The sequence below is a fragment of the Amblyomma americanum genome, chromosome 2 (genome assembly GCF_052857255.1).
Source record: "Amblyomma americanum isolate KBUSLIRL-KWMA chromosome 2, ASM5285725v1, whole genome shotgun sequence".
In the NCBI taxonomy this organism is placed as follows: Eukaryota; Metazoa; Arthropoda; class Arachnida; order Ixodida; family Ixodidae; genus Amblyomma; species Amblyomma americanum.
Genome location: NC_135498.1, coordinates 210,501,959 through 210,521,306, shown reverse-complemented (window position 1 = coordinate 210,521,306; position 19,348 = coordinate 210,501,959). Strand labels below are relative to the sequence as shown.

Below are 19,348 nucleotides of genomic sequence, written 5' to 3'. Positions count from 1 at the left end.
AAGTTCTAGCACGCTTCCGACGCTCTCGGGAGCGCCCAATATCAGCTGCACTGCTCTGACACGACTGAAGCTTTCGCTCTTCGCGGTCTCTATATCCGGCATGCATATGTATCCTGGCAGGCGTTGCATAATTCTAGCACGCTTCCGACGGTCTCGGAAGCGCCCAACTTTAGCTGCACTGCTCTGACACGACTGAAGATTTCGCTCTTCGCGGTCTCTATACCCGGCACGCATACGTATCCGGAAGGCGTTGCATAATTCTAGCACGCTTCCGGCGGTCTCGGGAGCACCCAACATCAGCTGCCCTGCTCTGATACGACTGAAGCTTTCGCTCTTCGAGGTCTGTATACCCGGCATGCACACGCATCCGGCAGGCGTTTCATAATTCTAGCAAGCTTCCGACGGTCTCGGGAGCGCCCAACTTCAGCTGCACTACTATGACACGACTGAAGCTTTCGCTCCTCGCGGTCTCTATACCCGGCATGCATGCGTATCCGGCAGGCTTTGCATAATTCTAGCACGCTCCCGACGGTCTCGGGAGCGCCCAACTTCAGCTGCAATGCTCTCACACGACTGAAGCTTTCGCTCTTCGCGGTCTCTATACCCGGCATGCATACGTATCCGGCAGGCGTTGCATAATTCTAGCACGCTTCCGACCGTCTCGGGAGCGCCCACCTTAAGCTTCACTGCTCTGACACGGCTGAAGCTTTCGCTCTTCGCGGTCTCTATACTCGGCATGCATACGTATCCGGCAGGCGTTTCAGAATTCTAGCACGCTTCCGACGGTCTCGGGAGCACCAAACTTCAGCTGCACTGCTCTGACACCACTGAAGCTTTCGCTCTTCGCGGTCTCTATACCCGGCATGCATAGGTATCCGGCAGGCGTTGAATAATTCTAGCACGCTTCCGACAGTCTCGGGAGCGCCCAACTTCAGCTGCATTGCTCATACACGACTGAAGATTTCGCTCTTTGTGGTCTCCATACCCGGCATGCATACGTATCCGGCAGGAGTTGCATAATTCTAGCATGCTCCCGACGGTCTCGGGAGCGCCCAACATCAGCTGCACTGCTCTGACACGACTGAAGATTTCGCTGACACGACTGAATCTTTCGCTCTTCGCGGTCTCTATACCCGGCATGCATATGTACCCGGCAGGCGTTGCATAATTCTAGCACGCTTCCGACGATCTCGGGAGCGCCCAACTTCTGCTGCACTGCTCTGACACGACTGAAGCTTTCGCTCTTCGCGGTCTTTATACCCGCCATGCATACGTGTCCGGCAGGCGTTGCATAATTCTAGCACGCTTCCGAAGGTCTCGGGTGCGCCCAACTTCAGCTGCACTGCTCTGACATGACTCGACCTTTCGCTCTTCGCAGTCGGTCCCTATACCCGGCATGCATACGTATCCGGCAGGCGTTGCATAATTCTAGCACGCTTCCGACGGTCTCGGAAGCACCCAACATCAGCTGCACTGCTCTGACACGACTGAAGCGTTCGCTCTTCGCGGTCTGTATACCCGGCATGCACACGTATCCGGCAGGCGTTGCATAATTCTCGCAAGCTTCCGACGGTCTCGGGAGCGCCCAACTTCAGCTGCACTACTCTGACACGACTGAATCTTTCGCTCTTCGCGGTCTCTATACCCGGCATGCATATGTACCCGGCAGGCGTTGCATAATTCTAGCACGCTTCCGACGATCTCGGGAGCGCCCAACTTCTGCTGCACTGCTCTGACACGACTGAAGCTTTCGCTCTTCGCGGTCTTTATACCCGCCATGCATACGTGTCCGGCAGGCGTTGCATAATTCTAGCACGCTTCCGAAGGTCTCGGGTGCGCCCAACTTCAGCTGCACTGCTCTGACATGACTCGACCTTTCGCTCTTCGCAGTCGGTCTCTATACCCGGCATGCATAGGTATCCGGCAGGCGTGGCATAGTTCTAGCACGCTTCCGACGGTCTCGGGAGCGCCCACCTTCAGCTGCACTGCTCTGACACGGCTGAAGCTTTCGCTCTTCGCGGTCTCTATACTCGGCATGCATACGTATCCGGCAGGCGCTGCAGAATTCTAGCACGCTTCCGACGGTCTCGGGAGCACCAAACTTCAGCTGCACTGCTCTGACACCACTGAAGCTTTCGGTCTTCGAGGTCTCTATACCCGGCATGAATAGGTATCCGGCAGGCGTTGAATAATTCTAGCACGCTTCCGACAGTCTCGGGAGCGCCCAACTTCAGCTGCACTGCTCTGACACGACTGAAGATTTCGCTCTTTGTGGTCTCTATACCCGGCATGCATACGTATCCGGCAGGAGTTGCATAATTCTAGCATGCTCCCGACGGTCTCGGGAGCGCCCAACTTCAGCTGCACTGCTCTCACACGACTGAAGCTTTCGCTCTTCGCGGTCTCTATACCCGGCATGCGTACGTATCCGACAGGAGTTGCATAATTCTAGCACGCTCCCGACGGTCTCGGGAGCGCCCAACTTCAGCTGCACTGCTCTGACACGACTGAAGCTTTCGCTCTTCGCGGTCTCTATACCCGGCATGCATACGTATCCGGACGCGTTGCATAATTCTAGCACGCTTCCGACGGTCTCGGGAGCGCCCGCCTTCAGCTGCACTGCTCTGACACGACTGAAGATTTCGCTCTTCGCGGTCTCTATGCCCCGGCATGCATACGTATCCGCAAGGCGTTGCATAATTCTAGCACGCTTCCGACGGTCTCGGGAGCACCCAAGTTCAGCTGCACTGCTCTGACACGACGGAAGCTTTCGCTCTTCGCGGTCTCTATGCCCGGCTTGCATACGTATCCGGCAGGCGTTGCTTAGTTCTAGCACGCTTTCGACGGTCTCAGGAGCGCCCAACTTCAGCTGCACTGCTCTGACACGGCTGAAGCTTTCTCTCTTCGCGGTCTCTATACTCGGCATGCATACGTATCCGGCAGGCGTTATATAATTCTAGCACGCTTCCGACTGTCTCGGGAGCGCCCAACTTCAGCTGCACTGCTCTGACACGGCTGAAGCTTTCGCTCTTCGCGGTCTCTATACTCGGCATGCATACGTATCCGGCAGGCGTTGCATAGTTCTAGCACGCTTCCGACGGTCTCGGGAGCGCCCAACATCAGCTGCACTGCTCTGACACGACTGAAGATTTCGCTCTTCGCGGTCTCTATACCCGGCATGCATATGTATCCTGGCAGGCGTTGCATAATTCTAGCACGCTTCCGACGGTCTCGGAAGCGCCCAACGTCAGCTGCACTGCTCTGTCACGACTGAAGATTTCGCTCTTCGCGGTCTCTATACCCGGCATGCATACGTATCCGGAAGGCGTTGCATAATTCTAGCACGCTTCCGGCAGTCTCGGGAGCACCCAACATCAACAGCACTGCTCTGACACGACTGAAGCGTTCGCTCTTCGCGGTCTGTATACCCGGCATGCACACGTAACCGGCAGGCATTGCATAATTCTCGCAAGCTTCCGACGGTCTCGGGAGCGCCCAACTTCAGCTGCACTACTCTGACACGACTGAAGCTTTCGCTCTTCGCGGTCTCTATACCCGGCATGCATATGTACCCGGCAGGCGTTGCATAATTCTAGCACGCTTCCGACGATCTCGGGAGCGCCCAACTTCTGCTGCACTGCTCTGACACGACTGAAGCTTTCGCTCTTCGCGGTCTTTATACCCGGCATGCATACGTGTCCGGCAGGCGTTGCATAATTCTAGCACGCTTCCGAAGGTCTCGGGTGCGCCCAACTTCAGCTGCACTGCTCTGACATGACTCGACCTTTCGCTCTTCGCAGTCGGTCTCTATACCCGGCATGCATACGTATCCGGCAGGCGTTGCATAATTCTAGCACGCTTCCGACGGTTTCGGGAGCGCCCAACTTCAGCTGCAATGCTATGACAAGACTGAAGCTTTCGCTCTTCGCGGTCTCTATACCCGGCATACATACGTATCCGGCAGGCGTTGCATAATTCTAGCACGCTTCCGACGGTCTCGGGAGCGCCCAGCTTCAGCTGCACTGCTCGGACCTGACTGAAGCTTTCGCTCTTCGCGGTCTCTATACCCGGCATGGATGCGTATAAGGCAGGCGTTGCATAATTCTAGCACGCTTCCGACGGTCTCGGGAGCACCCAACTTCACCTGCAGTGCTCTGACATGACTGAAGCTTTCGCTCTTCGCGGTCTCTATACCCGGCATGCATACTTATCTGGCAGGCGTTGCATAATTCTAGCACGCTTCCGACCGTCTCGGGAGCGCCCAACTTCAGCTGCACTGCTCTGACAGGACTGAAACTATCGCTCTTCGCTGTCTCTATACCCGGCATACATACGTATCCGGCAGGCGTTGCATAATTCTAGCACGCTTCCGACGGTCTCGGGAGCACCCAACTTCAGCTGCAGTGCTCTGACATGACTGAAGCTTTCGCTCTTCGCGGTCTCTATACCCGGCATGCGTACGTATCCGACAGGAGTTGCATAATTCTAGCACGCTCCCGACGGTCTCGGGAGCGCCCAACTTCAGCTGCACTGCTCTGACACGACTGAAGCTTTCGCTCTTCGCGGTCTCGATACCCGGCATGCATGCGTATCCGGACGCGTTGCATAATTCTAGCACGCTTCCGACGGTCTCGGGAGCGCCCGCCTTCAGCTGCACTGCTCTGACACGACTGAAGATTTCGCTCTTCGCGGTCTCTATGCCCGGCATGCATACGTATCCGCCAGGCGTTGCATAACTCTAGCACGCTTCCGACGGTCTCGGGAGCGCCCAACTTCAGCTGCACTGCTCTGATATGACTGAAGGTTTCGCTCTTCGCGGTCTCTATGCCTGGCATGCATACGTATCCGCCAGGCGTTGCATAACTCTAGCACGCTTCCGACGGTCTCAAGAGCGCCCAAATTCAGCTCCACTGCTCTGACACGACTGAAACTTTCGCTCTTCGCGGTCTCTATACCCGGCAGGCATACGTATCCGGCAGGCGTTATGTAATTCTACCACGCTTCCGACTTCCTTGGGAGCGCCCAACTTCAGCTGCACTGCTCTCACACGGCTGAAGCTTTCACTCTTCGCGGTCTCTATACTCGGCATGCATACGTATCCGGCAGGCGTTGCATAATTCTAGCACGCTTCCGACGGTCTCGGGAGCACCCAAGTTCAGCTGCACTGCTCTGACACGGCGGAAGCTTTCGCTCTTCGCGGTCTCTATACCCGGCATGCATATGTATCCTGGCAGGCGTTGCATAATTCTAGCACGCTTCCGGCGGTCTCGGAAGCGCCCAACATCAGCTGCACTGCTCTGTCACGACTGAAGATTTCGCTCTTCGCGGTCTCTATACCCGGCATGCATACGTATCCGGAAGGCGTTGCATAATTCTAGCACGCTTCTGGCAGTCTCGGGAGCACCCAACATCAGCTGCACTGCTCTGACACGACTGAAGCGTTCGCTCTTCGCGGTCTGTATACCCGGCATGCACACGTGTCCGGCAGGCGTTGCATCTTTCTAGCACGCTTCCGAAGGTCTCGGGTGCGCCCAACTTCAGCTGCACTGCTCTGACATGACTCGACCTTTCGCTCTTCGCAGTCGGTCTCTATACCCGGCATGCATACGTATCCGGCAGGCGTTGCATAATTCTAGCACGCTTCCGACGGTCTCGGGAGCGGCCAACTTCAGCTGCAATGCTATGACACGACTGAAGCTTTCGCTCTTCGCGGTCTCTATACCCGGCATACATACGTATCCGGGAGGCGTTGCATAATTCTAGCACGCTTCCGACGGTCTCGGGAGCGCCCAGCTTCAGCTGCACTGCAGGGACCTGACTGAATCTTTCGCTCTTCGCGGTCTCTATACCCGGGATGCATGCGTATCCGGCAGGCGTCGCATAATTCTAGCACGCTCCCGACGGTCTCGGGAGCGCCCAACTTCAGCTGCACTGCTCTCACACGACTCAAGCTTTCGCTCTTCGCGGTCTCTATACCCGGCATGCATACTTATCTGGCAGGCGTTGCATAATTCTAGCACGCTTCCGACCGTCTCGGGAGCGCCCAACTTCAGCTGCACTGCTCTGACAGGACTGAAACTATCGCTCTTCGCGGTCTCTATACCCGGCATACATACGTATCCGGCAGGCGTTGCATAATTCTAGCACGCTTCCGACGGTCTCGGGAGCACCCAACTTCAGCTGCAGTGCTCTGACATGACTGAAGCTTTCGCTCTTCGCGGTCTCTATACCCGGCATGCGTACGTATCCGACAGGAGTTGCATAATTCTAGCACGCTCCCGACGGTCTCGGGAGCGCCCAACTTCAGCTGCACTGCTCTGACACGACTGAAGCTTTCGCTCTTCGCGGTCTCTATACCCGGCATGCATGCGTATCCGGACGCGTTGCATAATTCTAGCACGCTTCCGACGGTCTCGGGAGCGCCCGCCTTCAGCTGCACTGCTCTGACACGACTGAAGATTTCGCTCTTCGCGGTCTCTATGCCCGGCATGCATACGTATCCGCCAGGCGTTGCATAATTCTAGCACGCTTCCGACGGTCTCGGGAGCGCCCAACTTCAGCTGCACTGCTCTGATATGACTGAAGGTTTCGAGAACTCTTCGCGGTCTCTATACCCGGCATGCATACGTATCCGGCAGGCGTTGCATTATTCTAGCACGCTTCCGACGGTCTCAAGAGCGCCCAAATTCAGCTCCACTGCTCTGACACGACTGAAACTTTCGCTCTTCGCGGTCTCTATACCCGGCAGGCATACGTATCCGGCAGGCGTTATGTATTTCTACCACGCTTGCGACTTCCTTGGGAGCGCCCAACTTCAGCTGCACTGCTCTCACACGGCTGAAGCTTTCGCTCTTCGCGGTCTCTATACTCGGCATGCTTATGTACCCGGCAGGCGTTGCATAATTCTAGCACGCTTCCGACGATCTCGGGAGCGCCCAACTTCTGCTGCACTGCTCTGACACGACTGAAGCTTTCGGTCTTCGCGGTCTTTATACCCGGCATTCATACGTATCCGGCAGGCGTTGCATAATTCTAGCACGCTTCCGAAGGTGTCGGGTGCGCCCAACTTCAGCTGCACTGCTCTGACATGACTCGACCTTTCGCTCTTCGCGGTCGGTCTCTATACCCGGCATGCATACGTATCCGGCAGGCGTTGCATAATTCTAGCACGCTTCCGACGGTCTCGGGAGCGCCCAACTTCAGCTGCACTACTATGACACGACTGAAGCTTTCGCTCTTCGCGGTCTCTATACCCGGCATGCATGCGTATTCGGCAGGCGTTGCATAATTCTAGCTCGGTTCCGACGGTCTCGGGAGCGCCCGCCTTCAGCTGCACTGCTCTGACACGACTGAGGATTTCGCTCTTCGCGGTCTCTATGCCCGGCATGCATACGTATCCGCCAGGCGTTGCATAATTCTAGCACGCTTCCGACGGTCTCGGGAGCGCCCAACTTCAGCTGCACTGCTCTGACATGACTGAAGCTTTCGCTCTTCGCGGTCTCTATACCCGGCATGCATACGTATCCGGCAGGCGTTGCATTATTCTAGCACGCGTCCGACGGTCTCGGGAGCACCCAACTTCAGCTGCACTACTCTGACACGACTGAAGCTTTCGCTCTTCGCGGTCTCTATACCCGGCATGCATACGTATCCGGCAGGCGTTGCATAATTCTACAGCCGGCTATAGCAACCGGGAAGCGTGCTAGATTTAGGCACGCTATCTGAAAGCACGCCTTACGTAGCGGCAAACACCCTATAGCGCGCGCATTACATAGCGTGAAACACGGTATCTGAAAGCGGACGGAGAGAGGGCGAGCATGAGGAGGCGGGTGGAAATGAAGTATAATACCGCACGGCCGCTAAGAGCAACACTCTGGGCGTCAAGGCTGGCTGTACTAAGTCTGTTGTACAGGTACATAGGTACCGTAGTCTGGCCGCCATTTAAGTTACGCCTGCCGGACCCATGCCAAATTGCAACACATGATTGTTATCCGCCTGAGTTCGCCCACAGCAGTACAAATCCCTCTCATATGTCTTTCTAATTAACCCTGTCCTGCGCCAGCTGCGGCAGCTTTATTCCCGCCAACTTGTTAATGTCATCTGCCCGCGTAAATTTCTGCCGCCGCTGCTACGCTTTCCTTCCCTGGGAATCACGTCTGTATCCCTTAAAGACAATCGGTTACCGTGCCTTCGCATTAAATGCCCTGTGCAAGCCCGTTTCTTCTCCTTGATTTTGTCTAGGATGTAATTAAGCCGAGTTTGTTCTCTCACACACTCAGCTCTCTTCCTCTCTCCACGCATTACGCACATCACTTTAGTTTCCATAGCTCATTATATTTTCCTCATTTTGAGCTCTACTACGATCGTTAGATCCACGTTTGTGCCTCTGAGGTGAGCACCGGTAAGATACAACTTTTATATACTTTTCTCTCGATAAATATTGGTAAACTGCCATTTATGAACTCAAAGTACCTGCCAAATGGTCTTTACCCCAATATTATTCTTCCAGTTATTTCACTCTGTTTGCCCGTATCAGCGGCCACTATCGGTCCTGCACAGATGTATTCCTATATCACGTCCAGCGCCTCGCTAACGATCGCACCTGTTGTTCCCTTCCGAGAGAGTTCAACGTTAGTTCCCTTGTCTACAAGTTAGTTTTAGGCCCACCATTGTTCTTCACATGTCCAAGCCATAGGTCATATTTTGTAATTAATGACATGCATGGATTAGCAAGGCATTGCAATAAGTGAATCGCAAACTACTCCATTCGGTTCCCAAACATGCTACTTAGAAATCACAGGAGGACACATTTGCATAAGACAAAAGCGTTTCTTTTGTATATCAGTGAGTCGTCTTGTGATTTCTAAGTAAAGCACGCTCTTTGGAACATGATCAACCAACTGGTCTCAATGTTATATAGCTCTGTTATCTCCATTAGCCCCTATCTCCAACTGCTCCCAATCGGGAACACTTACCTCCTGTAAATAATCGGTGAATAGCACTGAAGAGATCTCGTCTGCCTGTCTAATAGCCCTCTATGTTGGAATTCTTTCGCTGTCTTTATAGAAGACCTTGGTGGTTTTGCAGCAGTTATAGACACCTTCTAGTACTTTTACATAAGGCTCGTCTACACCTTGATTTTGTAATGCCTTCATGACTATTGATGTTTCGACTGAGTAAAATGCTTTCTCGTTGTCGATGAAGTCTGAATATAGGGGTCGCTTAGGCATTGGAATTTTTCTATCACCCGTTTGATATTGTGAATATGGTTTAGTGTCGAGTTGCTTTTACGAAAGCCTCCCTGGGCATTTTGTTTACTGAAGTCTCAGGTTGTCCGGGTGCTATTAAGGATTACTTGCAAGCAACGGAAAGTAAGCTGATCGATCTGTAGTTTTTCAAGTAATCTAAGTTGTCTTTCTTATGGATAAAGATGATTTTAGCGTTCTTCCAAGACTTTGGTATGCTCGAGGTGAAGAGGCATTGGTGAATAGATTTTCTAGCAATATCTCTCCACCGTCCTTCAACAGATCTCCTGTTACCTGATCCTCACCATCTACTTTACCCCTTTTCATTGCTCCTAAGGCTTCCGTTACTTCCACTTTCGCTACTGTTGGGATGTCCAGTTGCTGTGCAGCAATGAACCACTCGTGAACTTCCTGATCGCAATGGCTACTGCAGGGATTTGTGTAAAACTTCTCGGTTACGCTACCTATCTTATACATATAAATAATCACATTGCCCTCTTTGCTTCATAACGCATTTATCTGACTTTGCCTACGACTAATTTCCTCTTCATCGCTTTTAGGCTACCTGTGGTCTCTAGAGCATGCTGGGTTCGTTATATATTAAACCTGCTTATGCCATTTAACTTGCGCTTATGCATTTGCTTTGATAACTGTGCTAGTTATACCTTTAAGGTCAAAGGCTTTCAAGCTTTGGAGCTTCTTAATCTGGTCGTCCGTCTCCTGATGGAACTTGCCCGTATCTTACCTAACCATTCGGTCGCCTGCTTCTATTGCGCACTCCGTTCAAGCAGTGAATGATAATAGAAACACACGTACACAAACGACCGCATGCAAAACAGCGTTTCGAAATAGAACAGGCTCATTGAGTTCTAAATATGGCTTCAGCGGCATTGTATAGCAAGGCTGACAAAGATAAAAAATACAGGTGAATGGTTGTCTAATGAGCGGGCAAACAAAGTTTCTATTGACCGTGTTGTTGTTTTAACCGTATAGCGTTAATAATCCCGTTTTCTATAAAATCTGGTGTCGGCAATGTGGGCCTCAGCGTTGTGAGCCAAAAATCACGAGTGTGACTCTTGCACGTGGTGCCCAGAAAGCAACCTGACAGGTATGTGGGCTACCTAGGTAAAGTGACGTTGCGGCGTCATCACAATCCGCCCAATTGATAGTGAGGAAATTGCTCACCGTGGCAGGTGGCAGTTAAATAAATGATCGGTTGCTAGAGAACAGCAAATCGGGCGGTACAAGGCCCACCGCTTGGAGCACTTACCATCGGACGGCAGTGGCGCATCGCCTGCACGCTGAACCACTGTACCAGGGGGGTAATGAGTATTCCCATGGATGTATGAATGAAAAGCTGGAAATGGCTTTCTGCATAGGTCTTATTTAAACCACTGCGCTATCGCGTCATACCATTCAGAAGGTAAATCGCTGCTCGAAAACAAAGCTTACCTAAAGGTTTCACAATTAACTACATGCATGAAATGTAGAAGGTTCATGCACCACATAAGCTGAAGTCCAATAACACGTAATGCCACCTTTCACTCGTTGCAGCTGAAAGAACAGCTGATGATGCAGTAATAAGTTTTATAACGTGAGTAAGCAAATTCCACGGTGCTGATTCATGCACACCATTGTCTAACGCGCCACTCAGAGGAAGAAAACAGGCAGCCAATAAATTGTTGCTCGTATTCCTTTGATGGCGCTAAGAGGTTGGAAGCAAAATCATTTCTCGAAGCATTTGACCCCGAACGAGCGGAGCAGCAGTAGGCAGTGGGGATCGTTTGAACCAGAATGAGAACTGAATCGCCTTCTTCGTTATGCGGGAACACCTGCCTGGGAGATACCTGTTAGGGAATAACACAGAGTTCGGAGAGTTTAACAACTACGTGATATGAAATGTCGTTCGGAGTGAAGCTTAAAGAGACCTTGGCCTGAAGAGTGTAATTAGGTCCCGACGATTGCTAAACATATCCCTGGAGAACACAAGTTTGAATAAATGGCTGATTTAGATTTGTTGGCGAGTCTACCTAGTCTGCCGGCCAGCGCTGCTTCTTGGCATTCAGCGTCTAAGGTCTTTTACGAGCTTCAATATTTATATCTTTGTGGGGTAATAACGGTTACTGCGTAAAGATTTAACGGCCCTCACCCGTACTACAATGAAGGCAAAATACAAGAACGCTGATATCTTGAGCAAGTTCATGAGACTTTAAGAAACAAAGACCGCCTCAGTTAATCCTTATCCTTGCACTGCGGCGTCCCTCACAGCCAATCTTCTAGTTATTGTCAGCAAACCCCCGTACCATACAATAGCTTACTGTACAGTACCATTCAGTAAAACAGAAATTTTGGCGAATTGCTACGAGGTCATTTTGCACACAGCGCCACAAAGAAGGCGCGCAAGAAAAAGGCTTGTTCGTTTTTACCTTCGTCTTTCATTCCGTCTTGGTTGCGCTGTGTGCGAAATGAACTCGTACAGTCAGTACCATACCGTACTGTACCGTACCATACCATACCATACCGTGCCGTACCAGGCCGGACTGCGCCGTACCGTACCTATCATAGCAGAGGGAACCAGTGCTGCTCAGTGGGCGCTCCTGGATGGATGGATGGATGGATGGATGGATGGATGGATGGATGGATGGATGGATGGATGGATGGATGGATGGATGGATGGATGGATGGATGGATGGATGGATGGATGGATGGATGGATGGATGGATGGATGGATGGATGGATGGATGGATGGAATGGGTAAATGGGTGGGTGGGTGGATGGGTGGATAGATGGATGGCTGAAGCCAACTAGCCATGACTTATGAAATATTACTCCTGTCTTGATTTTAGCCACCAATCAGATAGCCTTTGCTTGGTTACTTCTACCCGCTTAAAATGTACTTCCCTTCACTGTCCTTAAACCCCAATGCCTTAGATAAATCAGCCCCTGTGCTTTCCGCTGTAGGCTGAAGCTCTTTACTGATAAGTATCATGTGTTCAGCCGTTTCCTCCTCCTCTCCGCACGCAACACGCAACGTGTCTATCTCCTGGTACCTGACTTTATATGTCTTATTCCGCAAAACTCCCGTCCTGGTCTCAAACAACAAAGAGCTGTCGCTACATTAATCATAGATTTTTTGGCAATTTCCTGCTTAAATATCCTGTATGTTCCCAGTGCCAGTTTCGTCAGTACCCCGTTTTTCCACAGAGCTCTCTCTGCTTCTGTAACCTTTTCCTCAACCGATATTTGCTGATTTGCCCCCCTACTGCGGTCCAGATATTTGCTTGTCAATTTTCTAGTTCGCTTTCTCTATTTCGTGTCAACATTCCTTATGTGCAGGTATCAGAAAACTTTCCTAGCCCACTCCTTTTCCCCCATATTTCTGAATTGCTCCTCAAATGCTATCTTACTGCTAGCTTCTCTGCTCTCGAACGACGCCCATCCCATATCATCCTGTACCCCCTGATTTGGTGTACTGCCATGTGCTCCCAAAGCTAGCCTCCCCACACCATGTTCTTTGATTTCTAACCTTGCTCAAACATCTAGACTCATGCACAGGAGTGCATTACCGAAAGTCAGGCTAGGAATCATCACCTGTTTCCAGATCCCACTTCCCACTTCATACCTGTTGTAATTCCATAGAGCCCTATTTTTCAACACAGCTGCATTCCTACTAGCTTTATTCATTACATAATTTTCTTGCTCTGTCAGATACTCAGCACCGTTATTTATTCACACCCCAAGATACCTGTACTCAGCCACTAATTCTATCGTGAACTCCTGTATTCTATGCTCGCTGCCCTCATCATTGTATATTATGACTGCAGATTTTTCCGTGCTAAGCTTGAAACCAAATCTATCTCCCTCTGTACCCCATATGTCTATCAACTTCTGCAAATCTTCCTTGTTGTCAGCCATTAGCACTATATCATCCGCGTGTATTAGTCCTCGTAATTACTGTTTAATTCATTCCTCTTGCTTGAAAAAAGAAAGGTTGAAGCCAAGTCGGCTCCTCTCTTGCTTGGTCTCCAACCCTTGCAGGTACAGCATGAACAACAAACCTATCCTAAATCCTAAATCTTATGTCCCGCCGCGGTGGCTCAGTGGTTAGGGCGCTCGACTACTGATCCGGAGTTCCCGGGTTCGAACCCGACCGCGGCGGCTGCGTTTTTATGGAGGAAAAACGCTAAGGCGCCCGTGTGCTGTGCGATGTCAGTGCACGTTAAAGATCCCCAGGTGGTCGAAATTATTCCGGAGCCCTCCACTACGGCACCTCTCTCTTCCTTTCTCCTTTCACTCCCTCCTTTACCCTTCCCTTACGGCGCGGTTCAGGTGTCCAACGATATATGAGACAGATACTGCGCCATTTCCTTTCCCCCAAAAAACATATTATTACGCCCACCGCCATCTGGTTTTAAAATCAGGAATCACATAGTTGGAAGGAGCAGACGGTGCAGTGGACCCGTGGTTGGCGTGATCGCTGGCTCGTCAGCTTTCTGTTGCGTTTGTAGACCTTCTCTTGTTTACTGTTCCGAAGCCCAAGCTTTTTGAGATTAGTTTAGCAATACGTCTTTAACGCCGCAGTTTCCTGGAAACGTCGACACCGGCTATGCTTTCGCAGCACTGTGTGAAACATGGCACCGTTGATGCTGCAGTACGGGATTCAAGATCAAGCTCCTTTTAAGTGCGTTTTTTTCGGTTTCTCTGACAACGGCGGAAGCAATTGCGCAGCAGATTATATGCACCCCGTTAAGAAAACGCCCTGAATCAACCAAGATTCGTGCCAATGCACGACGCGAATATTTAAGTGGACTTCCGTGAACTGCACTGAACAATCAGCTTGCTCAGAATTTGTTTTTGTGCATTATAAAACGCCGCTATTTCCAGGCCAAAATCTGTCCGTTTTGGATCCTTTCACGCGTCATAATTGAAAACGCATGTAGTGAGTCTGACAGGAAGCCAATGGAAACATGCTTAGGCGCCAAACAAATGCCTGTTCTTGCGCCTCAACGCATGCGTACTAGCTTATGATCGTGTATGACTACCATTTCATGGGTTTTATTTAGGTTACCAAGCTTCACACTTTCTAAATTAACACCACGCATGGCTTCCGCAGGTGCATTACACATATCACGGACCTGCAAGACTTGGTCTGAGGTCAGTGCAAGCATGACACTGCTGCAGGACGCCACTGTCGTAATACAGGACGGTGGTAAGCCACACCGAAAAGGCACAGGCAAGGGAAGGGCACAGTGATCATCTGCAGCATACTACAAATCCCCAGAACGTGATGAGAACGTGCTACATCGGAAGATGTTCTATTTAGTGCCGCGCAATGAATTAGTTGTAAAGAGAAAACTAGAAAAAAAAAGTTTCTGACTATCATCTGCATCACTATGCGAAATTTGAGGCTGGTATGAAATTAACATGCTTTCCTCTGCCCCTTTAGTGCCCCTGCTACGGACGGAAATAAGAGCACAGAGCATGCCGGAAAAAACAAAAAGCGTCAGTGCAGCCGATAACGGCATACCTACCTTAAAAAAGAGAACTCTCATCGTGAAGCGCAGCCTCCAGCAGCACATTTATGTACAGAAACTTTGTTCCCGTTCGATCTAAAACGAATACAGCTATGTGAGATTGTCATGTATGTTGAAACAAATACTGCCTAGACAAGCAAATACTGACACTGAAGCAACTGAACAATTGTTGAAGCCTAGCTCTGCTAGGCCAGGGTATATGTAGTGTAATCGCGGCGAGATGAAGAGCTAATATATAAAAGGCGCGCATTCACTACATGCGCCTTTATTCATAGCTACACCTTCCGCCGTCGTGGCGGAGTGGTAGCGCCTCCGCCTCGAACCCCAAAGGCCCGGGCTCGATTCCCAGCCACCCGACACAGGGTGATTTTTTTTTTATTCAGTGAGTGTGCGGTGGGTTGACCACGTGGTTTGCCACCTGGTGCGTCAACAGATGTAAGGTGATGCATTACGTCGGTAGGCATTCCTTGCAAAATACATTTTCCTTCGGTCACCGGCCACGGCTTGCGCGTTTTGCCCTCTGGTCTGCACACATTACATGCGCCACGGGCGGCATAGCCGCATTGCGTTAAGCAAATTAAACTTACGCGACAAACCAATGAACGATTGAGCCGAATGCGAATTTGCCCTGCTCGTTTAATCGCGTCAATCTATTTCGGTAGCCGCTTTTATTCTCGTGTCCACAATGAAAACGAGTAGGAAACACTCTTCTCTTAGCACTCTTCAATAAGGCATTTGGAAATGCCGCCGTATTTTGACGATTTTGACCTTTCATCGGTCACCGTTCCGCATTTTTAGTCGAGGCAGCAGCCCTCGTCTCACCAAACAGTGATGCGGCTGCCGCTAGGCGGCGTGAGTTTTAGGCGGGGAAACTCCAGTGCAGGTTCCCTACAGTGTAGCATACCGTACCGTACCGTGTCGGTTCGTACCGTGCTGTGCCTTACCGTGCCATACCATATCACGGATTTTTAGTTGGGCGTACGCATCACTTATTGCGTTGCGTACGCTGTAAGTAGCGTAAACACGACATTTCTAGTTGGTCGCGCCGTACCATCCATCAGGGGCACGTGTAAACAGTAGCGCCATCTGGTGAGAAAACGGCAAAGCACATAAACGCTTGGTTGAGGAAATTTTCATCAATAATTACTGATAAGCAGGATGGATGCATTGTGAGCCTTTTTCTTTGTTCCGAGAACAAAAACTATGTAAAGAGGAGAAAATGTAGCAACTGACTAAAAGCTACAGAACTACTTCCCAAGGCGCCGTTGGTACGAGGAAAACACGCTTGATTTCGTTAGGCGTAACAAATTGAAAATCGCTAACTCATCTGATTTTATGCGGAATAAAAGCGAACCGCTACCATTTGAGGCAGTGATCGCGTCGAAAATTAAGCGGCGACATGTTTTTATTACGAAGTGGGCGAAGAGGGCCCCGCCATCATGTCGACGCATCCCGTAACGTGCCCATACCGCACGCACGCTATGGTTTATAGCGTATGTATGCAAGATGCCCTGATATACGAAGCGTTCTGCGCATGCGCAATCGTTATCCGCAGAGGCGCTGATTATGCATGCTTACTGCATATGCTCAATTAAATGTGTCTGCCGTAATGCGCCTACCGTGCAGTACAGAACCGTACCGTGGCGTGCCGTCCAGACCCCAACGTGCTGTACCATATTATACCTTACTGCACCGTACCATGCCATACTATTATACCATGCCGTACCATACCGTACATTACCTCACCGTACGCTAGCGTACTACTATACTTGCCATCATACCACACCGTACCGTGCCATGCCGTACCGTATCATACCGTACCGAACCGTGCCATAACATACCCTACTGTACCATGCCATCATCATCAGCCTTACTAAACTCACTGCAAGGCAAAGGCCTCTCCCATGTCTCTCCAATCAACCCTGTCCTTTGCCAGCTGAATCCACCCTTTGCCTGCAAACTTCTTAATCTCATCCGGCCACCTAACCTTCTGCCGTCCCCTGCTACGCTTGCTTTCTCTTGGAATCTAATCCGTTACCCTTAAGGACCAGCGGTTATCTTGCCTTCGCATTACATGCCCTACCCAAGCCCATTTCGTTCTTTTGATTTCGACTAGGATGTCATTAACCCGTGTTTGTTCCCTCACCCATTCTGCCCGCTTACGGTCTCTTAACGTTACACCTGTCATTTTTCTTTCCATGGCTCGCTGCGTTGTGCTTAACTAAACCTGAACTCTTCTCGATAGCCTCCACGTTTCTGCCCCGTAGGTGAGTACTGGTAAGATAAAGCTGTTGTACACTTTTCTCTTGAGAGAAATTGGTAAACTGCCACTCATGATCTCCGAGAACTTGCCATATGCGCTCCACCCCATTCTTATCCTTTTAGTTATCTCCCTCTCATGATCCGGATCAGCTGTCACTGCCTGCCCTAAGTAGACGTATTCCGTCACATCTTCCAGGCTCTAGCTGCCAATTGTGAACTGTTGTTCCCTTGCTAGGCTGTTGAACATTACCTTGGTTTTCTGAATGTTCATTTTTAGACCCATCGTTCTGCTCTGCCTGTCTAACTCATTGATCGTGATTTGCAGTTCACCTCCTGAGTGACTCAGCAAGGCAATGTCATCAGCGAATCGTAGATTATTTAGGTATTCTCCATTTATTCTACCATGCCATACAATGCCATGCCATACCATACGCCACGGCTTACCGTACGCACGGAGTTTGCGGGGACGGTAGTGCGCATGCGCAGAACGCAACCGCAAGCCCTTCGTCCTTCGTACATACGCTAGCCAGCTGACTGCGTTGCGGCGCTTGCGTGACTTGCGTGGTTAACGTTTAATAGATGCCTGCGCCCTGTTCGCCCGCTTCGGAATAAACAAATGTCGCCGCTGGATTCTACGGCGCAATAGCTCGCTCAAATGGTAGCGGTTCGTTTTTATTTCGCCTACTCTTGCCCACACGTAGCGGCATAAGTGACAACTAGGCGCTGTTCAGATAATTTGGCGATTTTAAAGCTCCTAGGCCTAATTAAATGCAGCATATTTTCCTTGTAGCGACGACACCTGGTGAAGCATTTTCCAGCTTTTAATCAGTTCTAAAATTTCCTTCGGTTTGCAAAGTTTTCTTGGAACAAAAAAGGCTCGCAATGCACTCACCCTAGTTATCAGTAATCACGGATGAAATTTTCTTCAAGCGAGCGTCGATGTGCTTTGACCTCTTGTCACTAGATGGCGCTACTGTTTACGCTCGCGCCTAAGGTTCGCTGCGGCACGGCTAAATAAAACTATTCTTCGGAGCGGACAGTGTAACGCACGCAGCGCGGTAGCGCTTTGCCTACGCAAGCACTTGCGTACGCACAGCTAAAACTGTCTATTACTGAACCGTACTATACCATACCGGACCCTACTATACAGCACCATATCATGCCGTGGCGTACCGTATCATACCGTGCCCTACAACAGAACATATCATACCATGCTATACTGTGCCATACCTTACCATACCCTACCATACTGTACCCTACCGTACCGTACTGTTCCAAACCACACAATACTGTACCGTACCATACCATACCATATCATACCATAAAGTGCCATACCATACTGTACGATACCATACCGTAGCACAACATTCTAAAAATACCACTGGGTCACATCCACATTTTTAGTGCCTTTGCTTGAGGTTTTGCCATGAACCCCATAAGCACAATCCTGCTGGCAGTATTTCTCAGGATGCCTTGAGCGCAGCGCTGCCAATAGGCATATGTTAAGTGAATGAGCTATAGCTAATCAATCAATCAATCATTCTTTATTTTTCCCAGAAAGAACTTGAATGGTCTCCTGGGCTAAAAGCTGGGTGAGCAGCTTGACGAGGCCCAGGAGACCGTTACATGGCAGAAACAGTGAAGTTGAGAAAAAAAATAATGTGAATATAAAGCAATGTACACCATACGCAAAAAAAAAACTTGTTGCGGCAACATAATACAGTATGTAATGCATCATATTCGCCAAAATGAGCTAAAAATAGTTAAAAATAGTACAAGTTGACATAAATAACAGTACGAAATTGTAAACAAAGGAAGCACAGTAGAAAAAAACTAAGTATAACATCAAATGTGGTTCACAATGTTATGAAGTACGTGCGCAATTTCTTGGGATTCAGACGAGTTGTGTTTTGGTACATATTAAGCATTGCTGATGAAGAAAACATACACTCGCCGTGATCTACAAGATCCCCTGTCATGATTGCGACGCTTCCTATATCGGAGAAACAGGCAAATTCAAGACAAGGCTCAAACAGCACCAAAATGACGTCGCCAAAGGAAAATCTATCCCAAACGCTTTGGCGCAACATCATCAAGAAACTGGCCATACCATCGACTGGGACGCAGCACGTGTAATTGCAAAGGAAAAATCATTACCAAAACGCCTTCTCATAGAATCATTGTGCATTCAATCCACGCCAAACACGATTAACCGGACCCGTGGCAATCTCCCAGAGATATACCTGCGCACCCTTCAAAAAACTGCCCATATATAGCTCACCTGCCCGTCCTTCGCTTCTTTGTGAT

At 50.2% G+C, this 19,348-nt stretch overlaps 1 protein-coding gene across 4 annotated transcripts in view; it reads left to right on the top strand.

The window, feature by feature from the left end:
- The window catches only part of LOC144122121 (rifampicin phosphotransferase-like), a 798,972-nt gene that overhangs the window by 393,162 nt on the left and 386,462 nt on the right, over positions 1-19,348 (top strand). The gene's annotated exons all lie outside the window — the stretch shown is intronic.